Source organism: Thermobia domestica, chromosome 17 (assembly GCF_964235325.1).
Source record: "Thermobia domestica chromosome 17, izTheDome1.hap1.1, whole genome shotgun sequence".
Lineage (NCBI taxonomy): Eukaryota > Metazoa > Arthropoda > Insecta > Zygentoma > Lepismatidae > Thermobia > Thermobia domestica.
In genome coordinates, this window is record NC_137470.1 from 7,904,372 (window position 1) to 7,913,373 (window position 9,002).

The window sequence follows — 9,002 nt, forward strand, 5'->3', positions numbered from 1 at the left end:
AACTAGGCCTACATTCATTAATTAATCGTAAAGGCGGCTCCTTTATCGTTGACATAAATACTTGAATGTACTCTAATTATTTTGATTCTGACGACTCCGTCTTGGAGGTGACATTTTAATGTTTACTTTAAGATTAGTTGTTATAAAGGAGGACCCAGTTTTACACCATTTTAACCTCAACATTATATCCCCAGTATGAATGAATTAAGATCATGTCGCGTCCTCGAAAACTAGTACACTTGTGCGAGCGGTCCATGGTTCGATTCCCGGTGTGGACACCTGGTCGTAAAAGGTGTAACAGCTTTTTCAGGCCAACCATCCTGACAGGTTCTTCCTGTTTTTTTTTCTCATTCATACTAGGCAAATGTCAGGGTAGTACCTTGTATAATGGTCCCTGGCCGCATCCTTCCTCGCCAATTCCCCGTGGAGTGTGATCGCAAAGCTGCGTCATCCCTCATATGTGGGACGGGTTAACATGGCCATCGATGTCGAAAGCCTAGAAATCTAATGCCTAATCAAAAGCTAGTACATGGCTCAAATGGAATAGAATTCCATTGGATTTTTAAGTTTAGCGTCTCGTTCAGCAGCAAGGCTATATGAATTGTAGACCTACAGCTTAATGTGGGATCCGAACCACATGAGCTCCCGCCGGAAATTGAACCCAGGCCTTCCACGCGAAAGGCGGGTGCGATATCCACATAGCCATGGAGGAGTTCCCAAATTGAATAACAGGCGAATAGTAAGTATTCTAACGTTCACCATAATGTTTGCTTAAATCCCTGTAGCTTCTAAGTTCTGAACTAATCCCTTATGAAATGAAATCTTTAATCGGTTATGCCGGCTAGGCTAAAAGAGATGGATGATTCGAAATGAATGAAACGGTGAAATGAAGAAAGTGGGAAGAAACGGGAGAACCCCGAGAAAACCCATGCAAACAGTGTTTGTCCAGCACAAAGTTCAATTGGCGCTAGCCAGGATCGAACAAAGGACGCCATGCACCAGAGGTGAACGCTGTACCACTGAGCCACCGCGACCTTTAATCCCTTATAGGTTTAGAAACCAGTCTATGAATATTTTGTTTTCAGTTCGTGGTCAACTGAATATTATCTGACCTATTCATATAAAGTAAATACCACGCTTTCCACATCCGATACAAAAACTCAGATGGAGAACACCGAATCCGAGAGCCTCCAGAATAGCGTTGCTTCACATTCGGAGTTCTACCGTGTACTTGACAATGGGGTATTTCAGTTTTATTGTTTTCTGTAAGGTAGATATGGGGGGTGGTATCTTCAAAATAGGTCCTGGTTGACTCCCAAATCTGATCTTCGCCCCTATCGCATTTTCGCCGATCCCAAGAGGTTCATCCAGAGAGAGTCCTCTATTGGACGATTCAATAGTGATGTTACAGCAGCTCAAGTTTCTTTTTTCGTCATTAATCTTCAAACGTCGTACTCTGTTCAATTTATGATCGAACTAAGCTTTTGGTATTAGCGAATATGAATAACACTTTTTAGTTTAAATACTCATTAATCTTAGGCATGCTAAAGAAAATCACTAAAAGCGGTAGTAATTTTCAAAGAATATTAAAAGCTGGGATAACCAAATTAAATTTAAGTAATAGCTGTGATTTGTGTGTGCAGCACATGGGGAGAGGTAGTAGTAAGTTAAAAATGGCACATAATGTATGTCTCTGCCATGAGGAAATTAAGAATTCGGCTGCCGTTTGGTTAAAAGACTGAATGTTCACATTTCTTTTTAGTCTGCAAATGCACTTAGAACGTTTTATTTAATTGACGCCAGCCCACCAAGTACGTACAGATATACAATGTGTATGCAAAAGTGCAATGAAAATAACTGAAACAGAAGTGGTAATTCCATTTCTTTCTGTTCACTTTTAGAAGGAGATTTATTCTTTGGCCCAGTGGAAAGTATTAAAAGCCGGAGTGAGCAGAGGCAGAAGAGAAACTGAGGTGAACTGAGCCGAACACACAGGGGCAACCGTTATTCGCTAACATTGTACAGATAAAATAATATACGCTATACAGCTAGTACAAACATGCCGTGGAAGTAATACCGAAATCTGAACACATTTGCCCTGCTCCTGCATGTTCCGATTTCTCCTTTATGCACACTTCATTTGTGTACTTTTCTATGATCAATGTTTACCCTTTCCATAAAATCAAACTACTTTATTCACACTATCGCTTTCTGTTACTAGTGTTCGAAGAATCAATTTCAGTTTAATATCCTTTTTATAACAGATGCTATATGCGACGTGGATCTACAAGTAAACTTTTGATCAAACCACATGGGCTCCCACCAGGAATCGAACTCGAGTCTCCCACGCAAAAACACAGTGATAGTGTAAAAGTGTAATAATTGAGAGCTCCATGTTACTAGTGTCACGACCATTATCACATCGTTGTTGCATGCTTCTCCTACATACACAGTTGCGTGGTAATGAGGCAAACTTTTTATAGTTTATAAAGTAATATTTCACTTACATGTTCAGTGTATACATACAGTTCTTAAAAAATACTCTTTATTTCTAAATTACTGCACAAAGATCCCTCGTGGCTATATGGATAGCCTATGCGCATTTTGCGCGAGAGGACATGGGTTTGATTCCTGACAGAGCCTTGTTTGGTCCGGATTCCATGTCATGTCTCATATAGCCGCACTACTAAAAGAGAGGCTAAACTCTAATCAAATCTAAATTACTACATCTATTCTGTAAATTTCCCACTATTGACACCAGGACATAATCTGTACCGAATGCACGGTCATTCTTGTTCCATGCTGGTGAATACAAATTTCTCAACAAAATTATTGGAGATTCAATTTTTAATCTTAAACAAGGTAAAGACATTCCTGGCACTTGCATTGAATTCAAAAATTCGGTGGGAAAGTTAACACTTTCATTTGCATCAACCATAGAATCAACTGATTTATATATTCGTTTCTCGCCAGGAATCTTGTTTTGAATTTTTAAATTAATATCGTCGACGAGATTTCTTACTGCTAGAATGCCTCTTTCAAATAACCAATTTGAATTTGTGTAACTTTGAACAACGTTAGGGTAAACTTTATCTGTTAATTCATCTGGACTGTGGACAGCATTACATAAATCATTTGTAAGTTCAGTTTGGCCAGTTATACAATCAATTGAATGCTTGCCTTCACTAATTTATAAGAGTTTTTCGGCAAAGTATCTCGTTTCTTCATTATTGGAAAGTTGAACTCGTATATTTGTTGTTAATTCTACTTTCTTGACTCGAGGCCAGATAAATGATTGCTTCAAACATGCATTTATTTCATCTGTTTGAGTTGATTTTGGAATCACTGGAAGCGTTTGCCGAAAACCACTAGAAAGTATAACTAATTCACCTCCCATTAATTCTGAATTACCTCGGAGATCTTGTAGTATTCTATGTAATGCTTCGAATGATTTTTATGTGCCATTGTACATTCATCCCAAATGAGTACTTTAGCCTGTTTTAAAAGTTCACCTTGTCCAGATACTCTTGATACATTACAAATGTTAAATTCTTGTTCTGTAACAGTTAATGGCAGTTTCAAAGCTGAATGCGCAGTTCGTCCTGTGTTTAGATTAGTAGTGGGCACAAAAATCGGTTTCGGTTTTTTAAAAAAACGATTCGGTTTTTCACCGGCGTTCACCTCTGGTGCTAGAGGTCTCGGGTTCAAACCCTGCTCCCGCCAAGTGAACTTTGTGGTGGACAAACACCGTGTGCGTGGGTTTTCTCGGGGTTCTCCCGTTTCCTCCCACTTTCTTCATTCCACCATTTCATTCATTACTCATTATCACCGTCTCCTTTAGCCTAACCGGCATAACCGTGGGACGTAAAACTCAAAATTTCATTTCATTTTTTTTAGACATAACCCATTTCCCTTTCAAAATATTAAAAAGGTTGAGAAGAACCTGAGCATAACGATAATGATAGCTATAAACTTTAATAATGAAAATGAAACTGTATTCTTAATGTGTACCTTCCTAGTGGTGCACATTCTAGAACCTTTTCGAACCTATAGGAAAATAATATAACGCGCTGGCACATTCTACAACAATTTCGAACATTCTGGGACATCGGGAAAACATTTGAAAGACATATTTTATACCCCTATGGTAAATGCAGCAAGGCCAATACTTCTCAATTAGCACCGTCAGATGATCGGAACCCAAATATGGAAATTTAAAAACAAAACAAGGTGTTGCATAACAAAGCACACGATCTTTGTAAAATCATAGCGTATTAAAATGTGCGCACCATCAGTTAACATATAATTCAACAAAAACGTTAAAATTGTTGATAGTAAAAAAATTCAGGTGGACTACTTTTATTTAACAATTATTACTTGTTCAAATATTATTTGAGTATAATATATTTGTATCGCGTAGAAAGTGAACGTAAATGAATAACTATAATGCAACGCATTTAAAAAATTAAAGGTATTTATAATTCCATTCTCTCTCTCTCTCTCTCTCTCTCTCTCTCTCTCTCTCTCTCTCTCTCTCTCTCTCTCTCTCTCTCTCACACACACACACACACACACACACACACACAGAGAGAGAGAGAGAGAAAAGAAAGGAATCCAACAAGCTGAACTTACAACTTCGTGACTTCAACGAGTTTGGCCAATAAGAGTTCTACTTAAGCCATGTATTGGACGAAACTCTCGGTATCGGCGAAAATGCGCCCCTATCCTGGTCGGAGCCATAGTTTTCTAAAGCCCTTTAATTCAATACAAATGATACAAGATTACAATTAAGTGCAAAATCTGGTCATCATCCAGTTGAACAGGTAATTCAAATCAGGGTTACTTAATACAGTACTGATAATTTCTGGTTTAGAAAGTCGAAAATGAGAATTTGAATTTAAATGTAATTGGCATTTATAGTCTAAGGCGTACACAAGTAAGCTGCAAGAGTCTGCATTCGACTAATTGGATTTAAAAAAAATGGAACTCAGTTAAGATTGACAACAAAAACGACCCCTGAATTTTTCAAATGAAAAGCCAATGTTATAAAAACTGAGATAATGGTTCTTGGTGAAGAAAAAAATCGACGTATGGAACTGTGATGTGAAGCGGAAATAATATTACAAAAATCAGATTTTGTGTGTTTTGAATATATATTCAATGTTGGAATATTTTAAGTATGGGGGAGCGTGGTGGCTCAGTGGTAAAGCGTTCACCTCTGGTGCATGGGGTCCTCGGTTCGATCCCACCTCGCGCCAAGTAAGCTTTGTGGTAGACACTGTGTGCATGGGTTTTCTCGGGGTGGTCCCTTTTCCTCCCGTTTTCTTCATTCCACCATTTCTTTCATTTCTCATCATCACATTCTCCTTTAGGCTGGCCAGCATAAACGTGGGACGTAAAACTTAGATTTCATTTCATTTTCGTACTGCTTATACAAATGTAAAGGTATACATTTCAAATAGTGCATTTTATACTGTTTTGAAGACAATGAATGCAATGAAACTATTTTTAAATGTACGCGTCCATGGCGTTCCTAGAAAAGTGGTCTTAAATGTGGGATATATACACTTCAACTTTAAGGCCATTTTTCTCGTAACCTGATAAACGAAAATATTTGAAAATACTTCCATTGGATTGTGCATCCTGAAATTAGTACCAAAAATGCAATTAGAAATGTGTCCAAGCGTGAACACTTTTTACTAGTGGCATGATCGTTAATTCTTTCCTTAGTCATTCGTTAGAGGTCTAATGTTCCCTGAGATAAACCTGAATTCCTTTCTCAATTCATAAGACACATCAGTCTCTGATGACAGTAGATACTGTTTATAGAGAACGATACGGAAGTCGTTGAATCAGTTCATTTCATGGTGCTTAAAAGAGGAAAATGTAAGGAAAATTTTACAGTAAAACCCTCTCATCAACCTGAGAAAACAGTGATATAGTGAACATGGATCGTTCGAAAAACACTTCGTTTTCGATAAATAGGGCTTTGCTTCATAATAACTGCGTATTTTATGATCAAGAACCTGGGGAAAAAATTAAAAAACTGCAGGCTCCAAATGCTTCTAATATTTTCATTACACGGATTACAGTTTTAGTTGTACGTGTGATAAAGCCTCTCTAACTTGAACACCTTCGTTTCCTAAAAGTGTGCTCAATATATAGGAGAAGGCATAAATATTATCAATTGTTTTGGTTCTTTCACAAGCTATTTATCAAAGAGAGACGGTTGCCCAAGTTCACGAGTTTTTACTTTTATTATTTCTGATTCTTTCAGGCATGCTGTTGTTCCTCAATATTGTCTTTCACTTTATGTGTTTTATGATTCTCATTTCTAATTCAGAAATTATATTTTTTGTACAACTTTCTTCTTGTTGCGTGACGACAAAGTAGTGCAAATGCAATTCTTAAGTACGTATTTAAATCCTTTATTGGATAGGTTCAGATGAATCTTAGTGTGATTTGAGTTTAGCGTCCCTTTCAGCAGTGAGGCTATATGAAACGTGGACCCCCAAGCACACGCGCTTCCATCGGGAATCGAACCGGGTGTCCCGCATCAATGGCCCGTACGCTAACTATATAGCCACGAGGAAATATCATTGATTATCTTCAGAACTCATCCACTAAGGATGCATGTCCCTTCCTGGTTAGGTGGCTCCTAGAGTTCACTAGTTGTCTCACCATGTTGAAGCAGCTTTTTAAAATCAGCTCTACACTTAGCGTCAGCAAAAGTTTCTTTTTCAATCAGTTGTATATTTACCATATTGTTTTCTACATATCTCATACCTTGCATGCACTTCTTTCCTTATTGTACTTTGTGAATTATTTTGTAATGTAACGAACGTTGTTGCTTATCAGAGACTTTTGGGAATTAAATTGTCGCTAGTGACATGGCGAAATGGTAGATACGAAAGAGGGAATTGAGAAGATATTACAACACTTGTCTTCTGAAGATTTGATCATGCGCCTTTCCACGAATCTTGGATCTGCTTCTGCTGAAAGATGAGAATGATTTCAAGCAGATACACACAACCCTTGCTTTCAACACTGAGCTTAGTGCAAAGTATATAAGTATTTGCAATTTAAAATTAAACAGCTATTGCGAAACTTTACTTTTGGCCAGCAATATTTTGATTGTTTTTTTTTCCGACACGTAAAACAGGCATAAAACTTGTGTAAATAATAGTTTTCCACATGCTGTTTACATTGAAAAATATAAAGAACAACATCTCTTAATTATTCCTTGTTTAAATACATACTTCTGTAAGTGCATGCTTATTAGATGTATTTCACAGAATTTCTATATATAAATAATCTTCGCAATATGCACTTAATATCTGTCTTCCATTTTGCATCAAATTTGCTGTACCTTTTCCTAAGCTATTTTAATAAGTAAGCCCTTCAAATTTGGATTTTATTATGTAAAGACATTACATTTCTGTAAGTAAGGCGCCTCTTTATTAGTGTGCTTACAATGTTTTCTTTGCATCAGTATATTTCTCACGCTATATTCAGAAATATTCAAGTTGGTGTTACGAGAACTTAGTAGCATGTATGTATAAATAATGCGTATGGCGAAAACTTGAAAACGTATTATGCACACTAAAATTGTTAGTTATTGAAGGAATAAGATACCAAACTATTGATGTAGCCATAGGCAATGTAGAATACTTCAGAAATTCTGGAGCTACCCGATATATTTGTATTATAAGACACACTATGTATATTATGTCATACGACACATCGGGGCCGCGGTGGCTCAATGGTAGAACGTTCACCTCTCATAAATGGGGCCTCTGGTTCGATCCTAGCTCTCGCCAAGTGAACTTTATGGTGGACAAACACTGTGTGCGTGAGTTTTGTCGGAGTTCTCCCGTTCCCTCTCACTTTCTTCATTCCACTATTTCATACATTTTACATAATCACCGTCCCCTTTAGCCTAGCCGACTTCATTTCATTCCATTTTCATTCGACACATCATAATTATCCAATAGGCACTCAGTGCAAAGTACTTATGAGCCTTCGGAACGCCCCTGTTCCCGAAATAGAACGCTGAATCATTGGAAGAAAGAAAAAGAAAGTCTCACAGCCTGCTGCACCTTTATCATACATTAATTCACCACATAGCAATTTATCCACGGCTCTCATTCGCCCTCAATCAATAGTGTTGCTCAGTGACTCAGTACAAAGTATGATTTTACGTGTACAGTCAGTTCCGAAAGTTTGATACAATTCATTTGCAGATAACTTTGAAATAAATCAGTCGATTTGAGAAAAGTTCTCTGTATTTTTTGAAAAAACCGCCATTTTCTGCTGGTCTCCAAAAAAATATACACATACCGACCGATTGATCAATTTGAAAGTTATTCACAAAAGAAATGTATTAAAAACTTTCGGAACTGATTGTGCCTGGTGGCTCCTATGGAAAATACTCACTGTTCTTTATTATCAGACAACAGTTTATAATCTGTGTATTAACATATTGTGTTATTCAGTGCGGCATCTCGGCTGTGGGTTCGAAACGACAGTACATGAAATAGCGCTGTCGCAAATAGTCATCAAAAATAACTAGAATAAAGAAGGTTGAAAGGGGTCACACACCAGTTATGAAATAGTGTGAAGTTTCATTGTCTTAAGTCAGTGCTAAGGCATTGTTTAACTTGATACGCAAGCAGCTTTTTGGAACTTAATGAAAAGTGTTGGTGATCATGAAAACGAAAAGTTTTGTCTACTAAATGTGAAGTATGCTGATTACCTTTCGTAGCTGCCTGTTATTGATTCAGTGTATAATTTTATTGCTGCATGTGTAGAGGAACATTAAGAGCCATCAGGTTTTCTGATAGTTGTAGTTTTCGTATGTCTTTATATGGACAGACAGGAATTATATTTCTCATTGCTTTCCAGGTTAATCACATTCTTTCTGGAGGAAAGGACGCATATGGACTTGCAAATAATATACTAGGGGAAACTCGGGAAAGGGCAATAAATTGAAGAAGCCGTTT

The 9,002-nt window shown here is 37.4% G+C and overlaps 1 protein-coding gene across 1 annotated transcript in view; it reads left to right on the forward strand.

Annotated features, from left to right (window-relative positions):
• LOC145674620 (uncharacterized) overlaps positions 1 to 8,998 on the forward strand; it is a 69,962-nt gene extending 60,964 nt beyond the window's left edge. Inside the window, exon 3 of the transcript XR_014128998.1 lies at positions 8,905 to 8,998. The gene's annotated coding sequence lies outside the window, so the exon portion shown is untranslated. The remainder of the gene's footprint in view (positions 1 to 8,904) is intronic.
• Positions 8,999 to 9,002: the final 4 nt, after the last annotated feature.